This window comes from Oryctolagus cuniculus, chromosome 4, assembly GCF_964237555.1.
Source record: "Oryctolagus cuniculus chromosome 4, mOryCun1.1, whole genome shotgun sequence".
Classification (NCBI taxonomy): domain Eukaryota; kingdom Metazoa; phylum Chordata; class Mammalia; order Lagomorpha; family Leporidae; genus Oryctolagus; species Oryctolagus cuniculus.
Genome location: NC_091435.1, coordinates 70,793,557 through 70,814,052, shown reverse-complemented (window position 1 = coordinate 70,814,052; position 20,496 = coordinate 70,793,557). Strand labels below are relative to the sequence as shown.

Here is a 20,496-nt window from a genome sequence, read left to right as displayed (position 1 = left end):
CAATATGAAAATGCTGAATATTTCAGTACTGCTATGCTGTAGTCTCCTAACAGATAGGAAAACTTTTAAAAAATCTAATAAAATATTAGAAATTGATTATCTTGCCCACTTGCTATCGAAGACTACCCATTAGGAAAAATCAGTCTTCCTTGGAGTTCTGTAAGTTGTGAATTCAGAGTAGACAGAAATTTGACTTGTGTGTAATTTATACAATGTCTATCAGATACAGATCACTCAATAAATACACAGCTAGCACAGGATTGAGTTGAAGTCAAATGTTATAGTGTGTAAGGTTACGTGAACATTCAGATCTTAGTGAATCATCCTCCTGAGCAAGACGAGAGGCCTGGACCTACGAGCAGGCCCCTGTGGTTCTCAGGGCCCCATGCTGATGAGCCACCCACTGTGGCTCTGATTTTGGCAGCCATAGCCACAGTCGGCACTTTGATCCTTGGAGTGGCTCCTGACACAGTGAGTGGCTCTGTTTGTTTTGTCTCTCCCTTTGGTCATTACTCCCACCTGGCTGTCTAGAACAAAAAAAAAAAAAAAAAAAGAAGGATGGAGGAGGTTATAATGGGGGCACTTCAGGAATATGGCTCTGCCAAATACGAAAAGCTGCTTAAACAGTTCTGGTTCTAAGAGTACATGTGTAACATTTCTGCCAACTCATTAATTAATGCATTTATTTTTTATATAATTCAACAGTCTGCTGAAAATCACTTTCCTGATTTTGCTTTCTCATTACTGGGGTCTTGATATACCATAAAATGCAACCAGCCACATAAATGAAAGGCAGTTCTGTTCCCTGTCTCAATAGTCTTCCTTCATAGTATCTGAATATGCATGGAAATATTTACTTCATCCTATGCTTTGATATTTTAAAATCAATTCCTCTAATCTATTTGAAAATCACCTTCAGTGGCTTGATTATATTGTGTTTTTTATTTATTTATTTTTGATTGACAAATAATAATTGTGTGTATTGATAGGGTACAGTGTGATGTTTTTGATCTATGTATATATTGCAGAAAGATTCAATCAAGTTAATTAACATATCCATCACCTCACTTGCATGTATGAAATTTTATTGAAATGTTTCAATAGATTTAGCAATAGTTTCTATTCATTATAATATACTATTTGATGCAAAATGTAAAGATGGCTATTCCTCTTTTATGGCTGAACAAGTGGAGATATTCAGTGCTAAATATGTTATTTCATGTAACACAGGATATTAATGTCACTGTACCAATTTTTTGTTTCATTCTGATACTCTGGGACTTAGGATTGCAGCATATGTTCTATGGGATGATCAAAATACTTGATCCACATTATCTTGATATTGTCATTTAAGTATCACAGATAAAACAAAAACTGAGACATAGGAGGATATTAAATGACTGGTAGCAAATCACACAGCAAGGTCACAGGGAAGCTGATACAATCTTGGACTTCTTCACTTTGTGAACTGACCATGACTAGTTTTCTGACAGGAACCATTTTTCTCCTTTAGAGAATCCTGATTTTCACATTTGTGAAGATTGAAGACTTTCACTGAGAAAGCAATGCCTCAAGGAACAAGGAAGTCTGTGATAATTTTAGGTTTCTAACCGTCAACTAAATATACAGCCAAATATATTTATTACTGCAATTTTAGAAAGAATTTAGAAAATTCTTGTTTAAACAGAAATCTAAATTTGAAATTGAGACTAAATAACCTTTTTCTTCCTTCATTATTTAGCCATAACTTAATGAAACAGTTTTATATGTTAGGTATTCATATATATGTGAAAATACATAAGTTTGGAAAGTTTAAGGTTTGTGAACTTTACATAAGAAAGTTATATAAGTGGCATCTACTTTGAGATGTCACTTTAATAACTCTTGTGTGTTATTTTCTTCAATCATAAGACAAAAACTTCCCTGTGTTATTCTTGAGACTTAAGACAGCTGATAGGGAAGCAGGACCCCAAATAGGGTAAATTTTGGTAATGTGTTGCTTACCCAAGTGTCCCAAAAAAACAGTACATGCAATGGTCTTCCATGCTTTTGTTTGCTATCAGTTAGGATTCCCAGTTGAGAAATAAGAAGATTGTAGAAAACTCTGACTGCCCAGGAGAGCACCCTCAGTGTTTGGCTGAGATAGTCCTTATGCTTATTAGCTCATCTGCCAGTTTCCTCGCAAGAACCTGATCTCTGCTTGAGGGCCATGGAATCGGGACCTGTATGGATAGTCCAGGCAGTCCTTATCCCTAAGGAAACTCCAAAGGAGAGACTTTGCATACACATACAAATCAATGAGTAGAGCCATCTTGAAGCTCTTCCAGTGACCCCTCCATGTTGAAATAGTCTCATGTCACCATTTACTTTGAGCACCACAAGTACATGTTGTGGCCCATAACTGTTTGCTCTATAGTTTGGGTAAAGAAAGAATGTGGAGAAGGCACCATGGTATCTAAAGTTGAAGAAATGCTGGTGGTTAGCAGAAAAGTTAGCAGCATGGGGTTATCTGAGAAAAGCCTGATTGTACCACATGTTGGCTTTCTCAGTGAGTACCAGATAAGGTCTTCCATCTCCATGAAGTAAAACTTAATATTGTATTAATCACTTGGAAGAATAAGAATTTTTTCTATTACTAACTGGTAAATTTATGTGTCATCTATCTCTATTTCGTCTGTCAGCTCTGTTTTCTTACACACAACCATTTCAGTTATATGAATTATTAACATTCTCAAAGGAAAACTACAAGACTAGCAAGACTAATTTGATTTAGCTAAGATTTATTTACATTCATTGTTTAAGGCAGGCTTAGATAGTATATATGTCATTTGGTCCAGAAATAGTACATTTTACTTGTATGTGATAAGCTTTAACTATAAATACAATAAATGCATATATTGGTTGCCCATTCTGGGCTAGGTACTATGTTGTGCACCTCAAATGTATTATCTCTTTTAGTTTTCTCAACAATCTTATAGATAAGAAAATGGAGTCTCATAGAACCTAATTCATTTGACTCAAGGCATACAGCTAATCAATGGCCAATGTAGGATTCAAATCTAAGTGTTTCTGATTCAAAGTCCTTCTCCCATCTTTTTAAACAACTATTTGATTCTATTCTTAAAGATGTAGAAAATTCTGAGATATCTTCTAAGAGTCTAGGGGGAAGGGGGCTGATCATCATATGATTCTATGGCGTTAATTTTTCTCACCTAAAAACATCTAGCCCTGTTCAAGCTAATTGTCAGTTTGTTTCCAGTGCAATGTATTAGTCTGTTGCACTATATAATACTACTTTCCAGTTGTATTTTGTAAGACACCCCTCTCAGATATAAGGGTTTAGCTTAACTCTCAAATGAATCAAAAAACCACCTGAACATTCCTGGATTAAAAATAATAACACAAACATTGTGTGACTAGGTAACTATGAAGTAATGAAACTGATTTTGGTGGATGTTAATCGCACTTTTCACATTACTTAAAATAAATCAAGAGTGCCTATCCAGCTTCAATACCTGAGAATTTCATAATCTATTCAATGAAAGTGGTAATAGTGCCTACCCTCATGTCATTTTGAGTATTAAATGAGTTATTATGTGTAAGTCCTTATATTGGTCCCTAGCATATATGTGCATAGTAAGCACCCAATAAAGTTTATTATTATACATGAAGGTTACAGGATTAAAAATCAAACTATTATTGATACATAGCAGGAGCTCAATAAATATGTATTCACTGGACAGATAAAACAGTGTATAAATTCTTCAAGTTACTAGGTCTTTCTGATATATAGTAAGTGCAATGTTCTGGCTGCTGCATCACACTGTTAAATGTAATATAAAAAAATTCAAAATTTGAAGCTCTGTAGTTTCCAGGAATATTTGCTGGCTATAGAAAGAGCCTTTTGAGGGATTTAGGAGGATTGTTGTTTTGTTTTTTAACACTTATCCTTAGTACTCCATAGCATGTGTTCTCTGATTAGAGGTGTATGTGTGACTACCAAATGAGTATAGATTTTCCCCTTCCTTTAATAGTCATGTAGATATGCTTTATCTTATGGTACAATGAAAACAAGCTGGACAAGTGTGCACATGATAAAGGAAGATAAATGGACTAGGAAACACAAAAAGGTGGCATGTGTCACACATGCATCCTTTTGCCTGAGACAACTGAAACACACTAAAAGCAAAAAAGACAATGAATATCACTGATTGTTCCAGAACAGAGATGCTACATTCTTTTCTGGTGATGTCAGTACATCATAGTTTAGGGGGAACTTTTTTCCTTAACAATTTTTTGTAACATTCATTCATTCATTCAAAAAGCAAAGTAATAAAGAGATTAGAGAAATATTCCATTCACTGATTCACTCCAAAAATGGCTCCAACAGCCAGGAACCATAAAGTCCATTCCAGGTCCCCGACATGACAGGGGCCAAGCACTTGGGCCATCTTCTGTTGCTTTCTCAAGTGCATTAGCAGGGAACTGGATAGGAAGTGAAGTAACCAAGACTCTCACCAGCGCTCATATGAAATGCCAGCCTCATAAGCTGCAGATTAACCTACAGCAGTACAATACTGGGAACAAATTTGTTTTTAAATCCTGAACTGTTTACCATCTGAAACATTTATATGAAATTATCTTGCATTAAATCCCATCTTTCATAGAGCTGGTCATCTGATTATAGTTTCAGAAACGGTTCAAAAATTTCCTTATCACTAGAATGTTGTTCCTACCCCTGGTACTGCTCTTCTACCTGTAAAAAAACAGTTCATCACTTCTAGAAGCCCCATCTTTTGTGCTTTTGTACATTTTTGTGCTATTGTTCTTGCTATATCACATTATAGTTTCCTGTTTATATGTGTATTTTCTAGAGTCTACTGATTAAATTGTAAGCATCTTGAAGGCAGAGTCTGGGCTTTATTTATTTATGGATACCCAATAATATTCAATGCTGAGATAAATAAATGCTCAATAAACACAGAGTCAATAAGTGAATAACCTTGCAGTCACACACACACACATTAGATCAAAGACTTGAATAAAATTTCCTGTGACTTTGCATGTTCCTCAAGTGCTTGTGAATCTTTTGAAATTGCTGATGGAACTATTAAGATGCTTCTGAATGCTCTAATAACTTTAAAGAACATTTTCTTATCTGTGAGAAAAAAATTTGTCTGTTTCTGCTGCTTGTTTTTACTCTGAGCCTCACTTTTAAACAGTGGACTCAAGTGTCCTGTCAATTATTGATTGTTTGGTTGAACCACACAGAAATTGTTATCAATCCTTGCTTATGTTCACCCACGATCTGTTTGGTGGCTTTGCCCAAACACATTATCTGCATATATTTAAAAATACATGAATTGTGTCAGTAAACTGGGAAAATCTTACTTTCAAACAAAATTTTCTGCATTTAATATGGTGTGTGACGAACAGTTAGGGGTGAGTAAATGCGGAATGCATACAGACATGGTTGCTGCTTGGAGGATGAGATTAAAAAAAAAAAAAAAAGCCTAAATGAAATGTCCAGCATCAGGAACAGAATTAGAGACAAATCTAACCCTGGCCTCCTCCTGTACTTGTGTGTTTTCAGACTGTTACACAAGCTCACCGAGCAGGGCCGTCCGTATAGGTCCGATTTCCCAACTTCACCCCACAGTAAACTTTTGCAATCCAGAGGCTAGAGACCTCTTTTGTCAATGTTGTCTGCCCAGTGACTGTGTTGGCACCGGGGAGGCCCTAGCAGATAAAGTGGAGGAACATATGGCTTCCATCTGAATACAAATTGGTGGACATAACGTGGTAATTCAGCTGAGATGTCCTCTAGACTGTAAACCGAAAGAGTACGATGAGAGGTGTTTATAAACGGCCTCTGAATTCCCCCACACCCCTCCCTTCCCACTGGAGTTTTATCGGCCTGAATCATAGCTATCTAGCGTCCCCGTCTCACTGCGTTATTTGTGAAAATGGCCAGCATGAGGAATTATTAATTAAAGCTAACAAATCACCCTGACGAGCTGTGCCCTGGCATGGCTGAAGGTTGATTGGCGAAAGTGTTCTCCTTTGGAGAAAAGTCTTTTTGTGCTCGTGACGCAGTCAGGGACGGATTATTGAATATGCAAGTTAGAAGAAAAATCACAGGACAAGCAAATTGAGTATTTACTGGCAAATAATTGCTCTCTTAAGCTGTGGCTCTCTTCCTAAATTCTTAACATTCCCGAGGGTTAGAAAGAAACACAGAAAAATGCATCGGTACAGAGTACATTTCAAAAAAAATACATAGACTGATGTTTCAGACTTGTGCAGGTAAGTGTGATTGTGTGTGCATGGAAAGTGAAAGAACAAGGAAAAGCAAGAGAAAGATTGGGGGGAAGCGTAACTGTTATTCTGGTGAGTTTTTTAATCAACTTGTTTGTTGGAATAGTGCTCAGCATACTTCAAAGTTGAAAATTTAGTTTCAGTGCTGCATTTATTGTGAAAGTTAGAGACGTGAGAAGGAGAGAGGTTTTTCTCAAACTTGTTTGTCTTTATCAGCTGGAGAATACGTTAATGTTTTTGTCCCAGTCATAGTTACATATTTGTTCAGATATTTGTGGGTATGTGTATAGCATTGTCACTGGATTTAAAGATCTTTAGCTCTTTTCAACATTGTTAATTATGACGCGTCTCAACAATGTCCCAAACGCATTTGGGTACAGCTAGTGCATTTATTTTTTAAAGTAAACACTGTTTTACATTAGCACCAAAGCAGTCCATGTTGAGAATTTCTAAATGGACATGATAGTTTGGGGATAGTTAAACTTCGGACTTCCGTAATAGCCAAAGTGTCCTTATTGTCAATTGTGTGTGTGTGTGCTTTTTTTTTTATCTGTAATGGTGATCAGATTACTGACTTTTGTGGACATTGTACGGTAGGAGAACATAGTTTAGAGGCCTTTTCAAGCAAAAGTTAAATATATGGAAATACAAAAGTGGAATTGAAAGCTCATTCTGTGTATAAAAATGTAGACATTAAGAAACAGAGATACTCTTACAAATACATCTAGGTTATATGAACAGCATTACCAAAATACATATATTCACTAAACGTAAATTGCATATTCTGGGAAAACCTGAAAACGTGCTTCCATCAATAACACACTATTTTTGAAATGAGAATAATTGGCCGATGAAACAGCATTTTAGAGTTGTAAAAACTGAGTAGCGTGGATTGAAAACAAGGCATAAACATAATGCAGACTAAATTAACTAATTAATAATTACAAAGTGCTTTAACAATAAAACATCTACATGATAGTATTAATAATAGGAATAGTATAAAAATGGAAAATCTGGCAATTATACAGAAATTTAATCAGATGATTCTTACAAGGTTTTAGAGAAGCAAAATTTTGAAATGTAAATAAACTTATATTTTGGTTTCTACTCTATTCTTTGGACCATACAATATTGTTCTGAAATTTTTTTCTACTGTATTCTGCTTTGTTTAAGAAATATAATTTGTCTTATATAGAATAGAGCTCATAATAAAGTCTAGAAAATATACTTCTTAAAGTTTTAATTCCCACTGGATCATATTCTGTCCTCAGATTTCAGAAGGCAGCCTCCTTAAAGTTTCTTGTGACTATTTGAGGGCAAGATTTGGTCCATTATTTTGAAATAGCAAAGAGGGCATTTAAAGCATATGTTCAGAGACTAAACCATCTGCCTGCTTTATTAAGAATACCACAGAATTAAAAGAACTTGGAAAGGCTCAAAAATTAAACCAGAGGGTTTTTTTTTTACAAGATTTTAAAAATACAGCACTCTGATTTTTAGAAATGTTTTGCAGCCACTTACTTTTGCAAAGGTCTTTTGTAGTATTCTTAAGGAGAATAATATCATTATGCCCTTTTGATATATGAGAAATAAATGACAAAGTGTAAGTGAGTGACCTGAACCTATAACAGGTCTGTGGTAACCCTTTCTCTCCGATTTAACCCACTAAATCAAAATACCTTTTTGGGGTGTTAGACTCATCAGCAATGAAACTCAGAGTGACTTAGAGAAACATTACAAAATGGTGACTGCTGAAGCAGAAATGAAGTCCAGCTGCTAGCTTCTGGACTATCTACAAATGAGTTGCAAGAGACATGCGGAGGCCAGACTAAAGAGTACTTCTGTAATCCAACTGTGATGTAATGGAAATATGAATCAGTTATTGGTTGCCCATGCTGGGGGAGGGGAAGCAACAACAACAACAACAAAAGTGCAAATTGGCCTTTTTCCCAGGTGGCACCACTATATTCCTTTGGAATCTGGAAGGATCTGAGTTTCAAAAGTTAATAGCAGAACAGAAATTATATTTATGTTCCAAACATGTCACAGCCTAGAGTAGTCCCGGATGGACAAATCAAGTTCAGTGTCATTGTTAAGATGTCTAGGGCCCAAATAGAGTTCTTCTCCTTTACCTGTGTTTTAGCAGGCTCGAACTGAGACTGACTGGGACACAGTCACAGGAAAATGGAGACAGTAGACTAAATTCAGCCAGGATATAAGTTTCTGAAATTGACATAGTTTGTCACTTTTTGTTTCTTAATGAAAACTATTTGATTAAAAGCAAATAATAACAGAAACAAAGAACTGAAGCGTTTGGCTTGAAGATTCTAAGAAAAACATGTGTGTGTCTGTGTGTGTGTCAAAATGTATCATTTTTTAAAAGAAAACTAGTTTTCCAAATTGTACTCTTTAGTAGGCTGATTAAGCCAAGGACTTGACTTTTCTTTTGTATGGTCTAAGGACTAAACATGAAGGTTTTAAAACAGCTACAGTTGGACTTAAGAATGAAGGATGTCAGAATAAATGATCTATTGCTGAAAATGCCTATGTCCAATTTCATATGAATCTTCTCATGGTGGTATTTTAATTTTGTGCCTCCCTAAATTCCACCATTGCAAGTAATCAAGTTAGTCTATTAGCCCAAAAGACTATGTGAAACATCCATAAGAATAATAAAACAATTTGAGTCATTTGTCATTGAGGCTCTTGAAGTATAAAAGATTCTAAGTTTGTAGAGGTCAGTGCTAAGGCAGTTCCCATGAAAATATTGATAGACCACAGACACCTAAAGGTCGGGTTGGGAGCAGAAGCAGCACCTTCCCTGGGACATGTATGTGGAAGTAAGGTACAAGATTAGTGCAATAATTCTGGCAAGACCAGGATCTTATGGACAGTAGAGAGTTAAGAGTCTTTAAAATTATTTCATTTAAATTATATATATACATATATAGATAAAACACAAAACTAAGAGTTTAGGAAGGCATATACTTTTACAATAGCATTGAAACACCCTTTATCAAATAAACCTCTGTGATGAACACAGCTTTCCTAAAGGGTACACAAAGCATTGCTGTGCTGTGGCCATTCTCCTTCTACTTTTACTTTAAGCAGTTTGTCTCTCTTAAAACTCAAGTTTTTATAAAGAGCCCATTCTAGGTGAAACTACTGTTTCTTGCCCTTACGTCCTCCCTTGGTTCATTTTCCAAACTTTTAGGAAACTACCTTATCTTTTCACAGGTAATTTGGATGGTTCAGTCACTTTTAATAGGCTAGTCTTCTTACCATATTGAAAAGGAGAGGCATCAAGATTTATTTTATGTTACCCTGTAGCTCAATCCATAGTAAGGAGTCCGGGGACCTCCTGGATTGTGTTACCTGGGGCACTGGCTACAGCAGAGATTACTGGACCTCAGCCCAGAATTTCTGAAGCAGAAGCTCGTAGGATAGAACCTGGGGATCTCTAGTTTAGGAAATTCCCCCAGTTATCTGTGTGCACTAAAACTTAAAAACCATTTCAAAATTGTGATTCCAGAATTTCCCAGCATATGACAAAAAAAATGGTAGGATTTTCCTAGCACACTTATGAAAGATTCATTATATTAACACTAACCAAACACTAACCAAAACACTAATGCATATTCAATAGTATGTGATCATTGCCTGCTTACCAAAAAAAAAAAAACCGAACTAAAAAGGGAGGGGGGCAATATCTACCTTAGAAACACATTCCATGTTCCAAATCTACTTGAGATCTGTAATCCATATATTCTTTGTTTTTTTTCTTTACTATTATTTATTGAAAATTACTTTATAAGAGTACATTAAAATGTTTGTAGAAAATTCATAATAAAATAAATGGATTTCTTTTTTTTTTTTTTTTTTGACAGGCAGAGCTAGACAGTGAGAGAGACAGAGACAGAGAGAAAGGTCTTCCTTCCATTGGTTCACCCCCCAAATGGCTGCTAAGGCTGGTGGTGCACTGCAGCCGGTGCACCCCGCCGATCCGAAGCCAGGAGCCAGGTGCTTCCTCCTGGTCTCCCATGCAGGTGCAGGGCCCAAGCACCTGGGCCATCCTCCACTGCACTCCCGGGCCACAGCAGTGAGCTAGAGTGGAAGAGGAGCAACCAGGACAGAATCCAGCGCCCCAACTGGGACTAGAACCCCGGGTGCCGGCGCCAAAGGCGGAGGATTAGCCTAGTGAGCCGCGGCGCTGGCCTAAATAAATGGATTTCAAAATTGATTTGCACCCAAAAAAATTTATGTTGAAATTCCATTTTTCCTCAAACTTTCACCTATGTATGTTAAGTTATATAGTGCTAACTAAGCACTACAGTTATACAAAGATGCATAAAAGGAATCAGTCCTTCATAACCAGGGTCACTGTATTTCTAAATGGATATTACCTTTCCATACTAGGATAACAATGAATTGGCACATAATGTCCACTTTGAGTAAAACTTAAGCCTCTATATTATATGTGTTCTTCAGAGAACAGACCAGTCTTTTCAGGGCACTCCTTGCCATGAGGATTGGCATGAAATTTAAGGGGAGAAACCAGATACCTGAGAGGACAAACAAGTGAGATCGTTCTCCGTCATCTCTTTGCTTACTCTGCTGCACGCATGTTCTGGCTTTTTGTATAGTGATAGTAGTTGTATATAGTAGGACCTTAACACATTTTGGAAACTGCCAAACATAAGAAATTTCTTTCAGGTCCTCCTCTCATCGCAGGTGGAAGTCATCACCTTCCAAAGCTGGGACCTCCCAAATCCATTTCTCCCATCATCAGTCAGTGATTTGTTGTTAGGATCCTGTTTTGAGAAGAAGAGAGAGATGTGTCAGTGAGTGTGCTAGATATTATGAGGACTTGTATGTCTCTTTCTCTTGCCCCTGAGGTGGCTCAGCTGGCCTGTAAGAGATGCTAGAGCCTGAATGGCAGCAGCCTCTCCCGTAGTCAGTGATGGCACAATCTATGAGCTGTCCCAGGCTCCTCTCGCCTGGAGCTCTGCTTCACAAGTTTCAGCTATGCAGAAATTGGGACTCAACCATCTAGAAACAATGTATTATTGCATTTGAGGAAATTAATTAGGTAGCTGATCTGAGGAACAGGATTATAATTTCATTGATCAATCATGTTTTCCTGAAAAAGTTTTAGGGACACCCTCCCACTTTATTCTCTACAGAACAACATAAGAAAATTGTGGGAACTTCTTTTTTTTTCAACAAATACTTATTGAGAATTTAGTGTCATGCCCCATTCTAGGAATGAAGGATTATAGTGGGTAAAGTTCCTACTTACATGAAGTTCCTCTTATAATGGGATAGGAAGGAAATAAAATTACTGAATACAAAATATATAAAGTGATATAAATAATCTACTTCATTTTTGCCACATTGCTTCCTGTGTTCCCTATGACTTCTAATTATCTTTATGTTACTTCATAATGTGTGTGTGTGTCTGTGTGTATAGATGTATGTATTCCTTGATGCATTTGTCAAGTCATGTAGAGAACAGACCAGTTCATTCTGAGCACTCCTTGCTGTGGGAAGTTCCTTCCCACGAAGATCTGCATAAAATGTACAGGGAGAAACAAGCCTCCAGAGATGACCAATATGAGAAACCATTCTCTGTCATCTCTTTGGTTATTCTGCTTTGTGTGTGTTCTGATTTTTTTCCAGTGTGCTCAGTGATAGGCACACAGGCTGCTTAGACATTTAAGAGGTGGATGAGCTATGAGTCAATCTTCAAGAGACTTAACATAAAGTAGAGCAGACTAATAATTAATAGTAGTATGTGGCCTTGATAGGGCTCCAGGGAGGAGAGAGCTTAGAACACTGTCCTAGAAAAGGCCAGAGAATTGAGCATCAGGAAAGGCTTTCCAGAGGAAGTGCTGTTGTAACTGAGACTAACAACTTAAAAGTAAAACAAAACAGAAAGAATTATTTTAAGTGAAGTTCTAATTTTTCCCTTGATCACCTAAGTAATGTGTGCCCATAGTGAAACTATTTTAGACAATAGGAGAACATATTTTTCTACAAAAAAAGGAAAGTCCCCCATTAATTTACCACTTAGAGAAACCATTGTTAACATTCAGCAGATACGTTTTGAACATGTATTACATTTTAGGGTTATGACAACCAGCCACAACTTCTCAGAAGAGAGCATTTTAATTGGCAGGCAGTATGAATGGCAGTAACTTAAACTATATTCATTAGCTGTCTTCAGATTTGCGCTTACAGATGAAGGGGCCCCAACCCTCCAAATATAGAGTGGAACAAATGCCATATTCTCCCTTACAAATGTCATAGCACCTGCGATATCATCCCACCTAGCATAGATATGAGAGCCAGACTCCTTGGGGTCCATTCCTGGCTGTTCTTTGTCCTATCTGTGTGATCTTGGCCAAGTTATGTACTTCTGTGTCCTAGTGGGCTTCACTGTTAAATTGGATTACTAACAGGAATTACGTCATGCAACATTTTGAGAAATGAGAAAGATAATGCATGTAAAGTGCAATCACAGTACTTGGCACATAGTAAAATATTCAATAAATGCCATCATTATTACTATTATTACTATTACAATTATTTCATTACCAGGGGAACTTCTTAAAATATACTTTGTCCAGTACAAGTCCATTATCACTACTGGCAAAACAACTCTAAACACATTTCCTACTGAGGGTGGGTCAGAGATGTCATCTTTGTAATACGTATCAAGAATATGGCTTTTATAGATGAAAGTGATAACATGATTTAGCTCAGTCAATAAATGACATTATGCAGACTAAATTTCTGTGTCTTGGTAGAATTAATGTCTAAATCTGCCTTAAATGCCCTTCATGGTACAGATTTTGTTTCACCAATTTGTGATTAACTAGGTTTGTTTTATTAAAAGGAGTGCTTAAACCCAAAGTCTCATTGTTTCAGATAGTGCCACCTTTCTTTATGCTATCAGTGATGCAAAAGAATAAGAAATGCAGTTTTACCTAAAGGTGGCATCTTTAAGAAGTAGGGAACTCTAATTGTCAGATCTGTTTTAGCACAATAGTGAACAAAGATAACTAGCTTAGCAGGTGCCACACAGTAGGTACCTAATGAATGTTTATTGAGTCAAATTATATTTTATAAGAAAAGCATATGAACATCAATCCAGTTTTCTGTGGAAGTGCAAATGATTGTAAGAAAATGACACAATGGGATAACAATATATTAAAAAAAAACAGTTGTGTGGAATCTTGACAACACAGTATGTTAACTTCTTAAAATTGTAGGCTCGTTTTACTATGAAAAGCAAAATGTGGTAAAAATGCTGAATATGGTAAAAAAGAACATGTACTCTGTAGTTGCACAGAGTGGACTCCTGGCTTGGTTATCATGTCTACTATTTACAAATTCCAGTTTCTTTTTCTATCTAAGTCCTCAAATAGAAGATGGAGCAATAACATCCTCCTAGCATGGTGGATCTGTATAGTCCCTAGTACCATTCCTGGAACTTAATAGGTACTAGATAAATGATACCTTCTAATAATAGCAAGAACCACAGTAATACTCAGACATAAAAGCCCTGTGTGCAATGGCCATAAGCTCATTAATGTATATTAATATAAAATGTATGTGATTTATATATGTATATTAGTATATAAATAATAACACTTGAAATTGCTTTGCTTAATGTTTGACACAGTAGGAACTCTGTATGTAAATTTGATTTAAATGCCTTCATGACAAGATTGCTTTAGTTATTCTAGTTAAGTGAAAATACAATTCAAGAATCTAAAACAAACTTATTCTCTTCAAACATGACAATAAAAGCAAAAATCACCCAAGGATTTATTCAATAATTTGGGCTAAATGCAAATAAATATCACGGACAAATATCACGGATACCACACAGAAGTGGTAGGAAAAGGAAATTAACTTGGAAAACTCTTAGGTGACCCCTAATTTGAATAATATTAATTGGAAGCATTTTTAAGATCCAAAGGCTATTTGCTAGCTACATTGGTAACTACATATGGAAAATGGCTGCAGAGATTCAGAATGTAAAAATAGTTCATTGCTAAATTCGAAATTCTGTTAATGTCACAAACAGTGGGATGTGAAATACAAATGAATTGTGATGACAGTTGAGTACCAAGCTGCCTATTTTTCCCCTTCAATGCTGCCCGTATTTGGCTTTATATTTTCCCCAGTCCTGATTCCACCCATCAATATTTGTATTTTCTGCAGCTAGTACCACCTTGGAACATGCCAGCTTAGGATTTTATTCCTAAATGCTTCTCTATTCCTAACAATTCTGCTCTTACTGCTCTTCTTCCTACAGATATGTCTTGAATATTTTTTAACCTCTTACCTTAGAGTTTGAACACTCTTTAACCTATAGTCTTGGGGGCTCTGTCATTGCTCTCCACTATTCCATTTTTTCAAGCATTTGAAGTGTCACTCCATTCTGCTTAATCTAAAGGCTGTTTACATAGCACATATTTTCCGTGTTGCTTTGACTTGGGGCACTTTCTGTCATCCTGATCATCTGCATTCATTTTCTATTTTAATTTTTTTAAATCCTAGGGTTTTTTTTTTTTTAAATTGGCCACCCTTTATAATAGAAGGTCTTTATGATCCTGGATTTGGAGAGCATAACATTTTATGTACTAAGTAAAATTTCCTTTGAAATACAGCGATTCCACATAAGCATAAGCTACTTATAAACTTGACTTTTAGGAAATGCCATTAAAGAAATATCTGAAGAGTATCACTAAAATGACCAGTTTGTTTAGTCTTACTGGCTTTGGTAGCATATCTGCCAGACCTACCTCACAGAGTAACCATCCTGGGTAACTGTTATATTTGGATGCTATTGCAGGTGATGATTTTGTTTTCATTTATTGAATGACCTCTTTATGTCTAGCATTTTATATAGAATACTTAAAACAGTCCAGTGAGATAGGTGCTATTATGTTTGTATAACAGATGAGAAATTCTTGGCCTGGAGAGGTTAAATGCTGAGGGTGGAAGGAGGATACAAACCCAAGGTTCTTTGACCTTAAAGATCATCTTTTCTTCATTACCACCTGCTTGTGCCTGGTTATGTATTTATGTTATTGGTTGTGGGTAGCTTGTAGTTTAATTTAATTGGGGGCATAGCCAGTTTCAGGTAAGCAAACAAAGTGATGATGAGGTTTTTTTTAAAAGAAATTTATTTATTTGAAAGGAAAAGTTACAGAGAGGCAGAGGCAGAGAGAGGGAGAGAGGTCTTCCAACCACTGATTCACTCCCCAAATAGCTGCAATGGCCCAAGCTGGACCAATCCAAAGCTAGGAACCAGGAGCTTCCTCCAGTTTTCCCATGCGGGTGCAGGGGCCCAAAGACTTGGATCATCTTCTACTGCTTTCCCAGGCCATAGCAGAGAGCTGAATTGGAAGTAGAGCAGCCAAGACTTGAACTGGTGTCCATATGGGATGCTGGCTCTGCAGGTGGTGGCTTACCCGCTACACCATAGTGCCAGCCCCATGATGAGATTTTATTTTGTTGTTGTGTTATGGAGATATGAACTCAAGACTGTAGATTCACTAGATCTCCAGAAAGGAAAAACCTGAATTTAGGCAACTTCTTTTGCTGCTCCCTTTGGTTTCAGTGGACACATTATTACTAATTCTGAAAAAGTTTGAACTTAAATTGGATGTATCAGAGACTGGGGTTTTAGGCCACTCATCAAGAGGGTCTTATAGCTGTCCTACGTCTTTCTTATCTCCAAAACCAAAATGTCGGCCAGCGCCATGGCTCACTAGGCTAATCCACCACCTGTGGGGCCAGCACCCCGGGGTTCTCGTCCCAGTTGGGGCACCAGTTTCTGTCCCGGTTGCTTCTCTTCCAGTCCAGCTCTCTGCTGTGGCCCGGGAGTGCAGTGGAGGATGGCCCAGGTGCTTGGACTCTGCACCCGCATGGGAGACCAGGAGAAGCACCTGGATCCTGGCTTTGGATCGGCGCGGCTCGCCAGCCGCAAAGCAATAGCCATAGTGGCCACTTTGGGGGTGAACCAAAGGAAAAAGGAAGCCCTTTCTCTCTCTCACTGTCTAACTCTGTCAAAAAAAATCATGATTTTTTTTCAGCAAATGTATTCTTTTTCCCTCGAAGTATCTTGAAGAAGTATTATTATAATTATTTACTACTTTTAAAGAGTGAACACAGTGCATTGGACTATAGTCCATTCAGCATCAATCTAGGTTTCTCTTATGAGGCATTAATGCCACTTTATTTTTACGTGGTACTTTATAGTTTGGAGACTATATACCAAAAAAGTAGTCCATTGTCTTTTCTTTAGAGAATAAGGATGAATAATTTAGCTATAGTTGCCTCATATAGTCAAACCCTGGTAAGAGTGCTTGGTGTTCAAGTCAAGGTTCTTTATTTTCCAGCATAGTCCTTGGGCCTGGTTTTCCTCTTTTCCCTGTGTCATTGGACCACTAAAGTCTCCGGTTTAATCTCCAATCCCCAATGTCTTGCTCTGAATAAGGGTGGAACATACTGTAGACTAGCTTACTTTGTAACTTTGTCATGATCATTTACTCCTAGTGGTTCAGAACCTGTAAGAGGAGCTTCTGAAATTTTTCTGCGTTTTAGAGTGAAGTTTTAGCCTGGAAGGAAGGAAAGAGGTCAACAGAATGGGAGGAACAGAAAGAAAGAAACAAAAGACAAACTCCTAGAGCCATCTCTCTTCAAATATTCCAATAAAAAGAAAAGCATAAAAAATTGTGGGGCAGGCATTAAACCCACCACTTGGGTCACCGTATCCCAAATTTCTCTGCCTAGATTTGAGTCCCACCTACACTTCCCATCCAGCTTTTGGCTAACGGACACCCTGGGAGGTAGCAGATTATGGCTCAAGTATTTGGCTCCTTGTCACCCACATGAGAGACCTGGTGGGAGTTCTGCCTCCTGGCTTTGGCCTGGCCCAGTCCTGCTACTGTGGGCATTTGGGGAGTGAAGCAGGCAATGGAAGACCTCTCTCTCCCTCCCTCCCTCCCTATTTCTCCCTCTCTCTCACCCCTCCACTCTTCCTAAATAAATAAATAAATAATAAAATCTTAATTATAAATTGCTGGGCTTTTAGAATTCACCTCATCAAGTGTTTTTCCTGGGCAGCATTGCTCATGTTCACTCTCTTCTGGTCACGATAAATGTTTTATTTCCTTCACTCAAACTCTGACACATTAATATGTTAGATATTTTTCTCTTTCACTTTTTGAAAATTCAAAAAATTTTACTGTGTATTTATCAAAACATTATTATAAAATTCTACCCCAAATCCTTTTATTTAAATAAATATTACTATTGCCTATTTTCACTTTTTGTCTTAAAATTTTTCCGCATTTATTCTTCTCTTTAAAATACTAAGTTATGGAAATAGAAATGAAGTTAACAATTTGAAAAGATTAGCATTTTAAAAGTTAGTTTATTATCTCTTATCTATTCAAAATTGACTTCCTAACACGCTATTTATAACATATCTGTATTGTTTTAATAAACGTGTGCATTACAAACGTAGTGAGATATACTCACAGGTAGTTACCATCCAAAGGATGGAGAAAACTCCATATATATGTGTGTGTGTGTGTGTGTGTGTGTGTGTGTGTGTGTATCATTCCCTCCTCATATGCCATGAGTTGTTGACCTGAGAAAATCTCTTTCCAGCAATGAGGCATTATTTGCTTGCTGAATTTTAACATTTGCATGAATTGCTGTTTATGTTCATGAAAGCTATCGAAGACTTACCATCTCTTTTCCTCTCATCTACATAAGGCTCAACCTAATAAATTTTGAACACTAGAAATTCAATATCTTTTCTAGAAAGAGAGAGTTTTTTTAGAGAGAGAGAGAGAGACAGAAAGAAATCTTACATCTGCTGGTTCACTCCCCAAATGGCTGAGCTGAGCCATTCTGAAGCCAGGATCCAGGAACCTCTTCCAGGTCCTCCACATGGGTACAGGGGCCCAAGCACGTGGGCCATTTCCACTTCTTTCCCAGGTGCATCAGTAGAGAGCAGGGTTGGAAGTGGAGCATCTGGAACTTGAACCAGTGCCCACATGGGATGCTGACACTGCCGGTGGCAGCTTTACCGATACACCACAGCCCCGACCCCTCAATGTTGTTATGAACCCAATCATAACCACATTGAGAAGCAATGTTCTAGGCTGTATTTCTCTGCTGACATGACTTCACAAAGAAAATGAAACCAACCCTAACAAAACCCACGTTATAACAGAGGAAAAGGAAGCCTGCAATAGCTGCTTTGAAAAATGATTTGGACAGAGACTAACAACCAATTTTTCAAACACTGTTGTAGCCATTTCGAGCTGTAGTGGACAGTGCATGAGAAAAATCAAGAAAGGGAAAAATCTCTCTGTGTCATAGATGAAACCTAAAAATACTGTTAAATCCAGTTCCCTCTCCGTGCGTCTATTACTGCATTCCGCTAAAAGGTGTTGAAAAAATCAGCAAATTCTATTAGAACGAAGTGTCCAGACAAGCAAGTCTGTAAATAATTAAAAGAATAAACTAAAATAGGAGGGACAAAAGGAATGGGGGTTAAAAAAGAAAAAGAATAAGCATTTAAAATGTTGAGCGTATCAAAACCAGAAAACTCAGGGAGGAAAAGAACTTGTTCTTCAAAAGAGACTTTGCATCCTTTCACTAGTAACACAGAGCTGATGATCTGATAACAGAAGCCCTCAGAGTAGGGTTGGTGGGAAGAACATGCTCTTCACAAAGGCTTCACTGGGCGTTCAGTTGCCCAAGGCAATCTGATCAGCACGTCCTTGTTTCTAGAATTGAGTAAACCAAATCAGGATGAACGCCATAAGGTTTAATAGTTAACTTTTAGAACAAGGGGCAGGGAGATGCTTTTATGCCACAGTTCCAGGTTCCAATCTCATTACTCAAGTCTGTACTGAGAGCATTTGCAGCTTTCCGAAGAGTCTGATTTTGGCTGAATCTTGAAGATGAAAATATAACATAAAGACCTCCATGTCCTGGAGTCTGCCATAATACAGGTGAATCTTTGTGATAAATCCTGCTCTATAATTCAGAGTATTGTTTGCATTATTATTACTGCTGCTATTATTATTATTATTATTACTATTATTATTTTGTGGATATTGTCCCTCCATTCTCCTATTCTAGAAATACGTACAAGTTTTGTGAATATGCAGGGTGGCTTTCTCTGAGTTTCTCCAAGGAAGTTTGTGTTCTCTAAGTTGGAAGTTTGAGATGTTTTGAAATATCGCTGGATGTGTTAAGTCCAATTCTGCTTTCTAAAGACCAGGAACAGAAAAGATCCTAGAAACAGTTCTTTATTTGACAAAGTGACAAAACTAAGGAAGGGAGGGAATTGTGTCCTTTGGCTGATTTGATCTTCAGCTCTCAGTATTGCTTGACTAGTGGTCTTTACATCCTGCCCTGTGCTTCTTCAGAATTCTGATCACATACTTTGCCTATGGCTAAGAGAATCTCTCCAACTCTAAACATCTCATCCTATCTCTTCTAAAGGAGAGTACTCGTGGACTGGGATGTAGCATACCTGTTGAATAGCCATTGAAAATGAATAAATATTAAATGAAATAGCAATAAGAAAATTGAAGGCAAATTCATGGTAAGCACTAAGTTCATGGGACTGTTGGAAGAGTCTGGAATGAAATTCATGTTGTAGCTAATCTAAACAGCAATAATAACAATGTACAACCCACAATAAAACTGCACTTCTTACTCCCTTCTCCCTAGTTCCATTCAAAAACAACCACTATTATTAAAGTAACTCAGCAAATATAAAGAGCAAGTGTCTGTATTTTTGTTGTAAATCATATATTTTTACTGGAGATCCTCTGCCACACGTTGTTATTTATCCCTGATGTTTCTCAAAGATTGCCTTTGTGCATGTCTGCACAACTGTTCTAATGGTGTTACTATTTTCTCCTCTTCGTTCTCTTCTTTTATTGGATCTCTCTTTTTTATGTATGCAAAGAGGCTAGAAAAAGAGCCTCTTTGCAACATATTCACTATTTCACTAGGACAGATGGGTGTTTTTCTATATAATGCCTTTTAAAGCGAGAAGACAGCAAGAATAGATTTTGAACAATATTTTACCAGCATTATTGAAAAATTAGCTACTGTATATTCCAT

General features: G+C 37.2%; 1 protein-coding gene across 36 annotated transcripts in view; it reads left to right on the top strand.

The window, feature by feature from the left end:
- The window catches only part of ZBTB20 (zinc finger and BTB domain containing 20), an 877,267-nt gene that overhangs the window by 426,618 nt on the left and 430,153 nt on the right, over positions 1-20,496 (top strand). For 5 of the 36 annotated variants that reach the window (XM_070072155.1, XM_070072137.1, XM_070072159.1 and 2 more), the window contains exon 1: positions 5,888-6,306. The exons of 29 other annotated variants lie outside the window; for them this stretch is intronic. The gene's annotated coding sequence lies outside the window, so the exon portion shown is untranslated. Of the gene's footprint in view, positions 1-5,887; positions 6,307-20,496 lie in introns of those variants that run through there. 2 more of the 36 variants (XM_070072166.1, XM_017347076.3) reach the window with 1 other exon arrangement.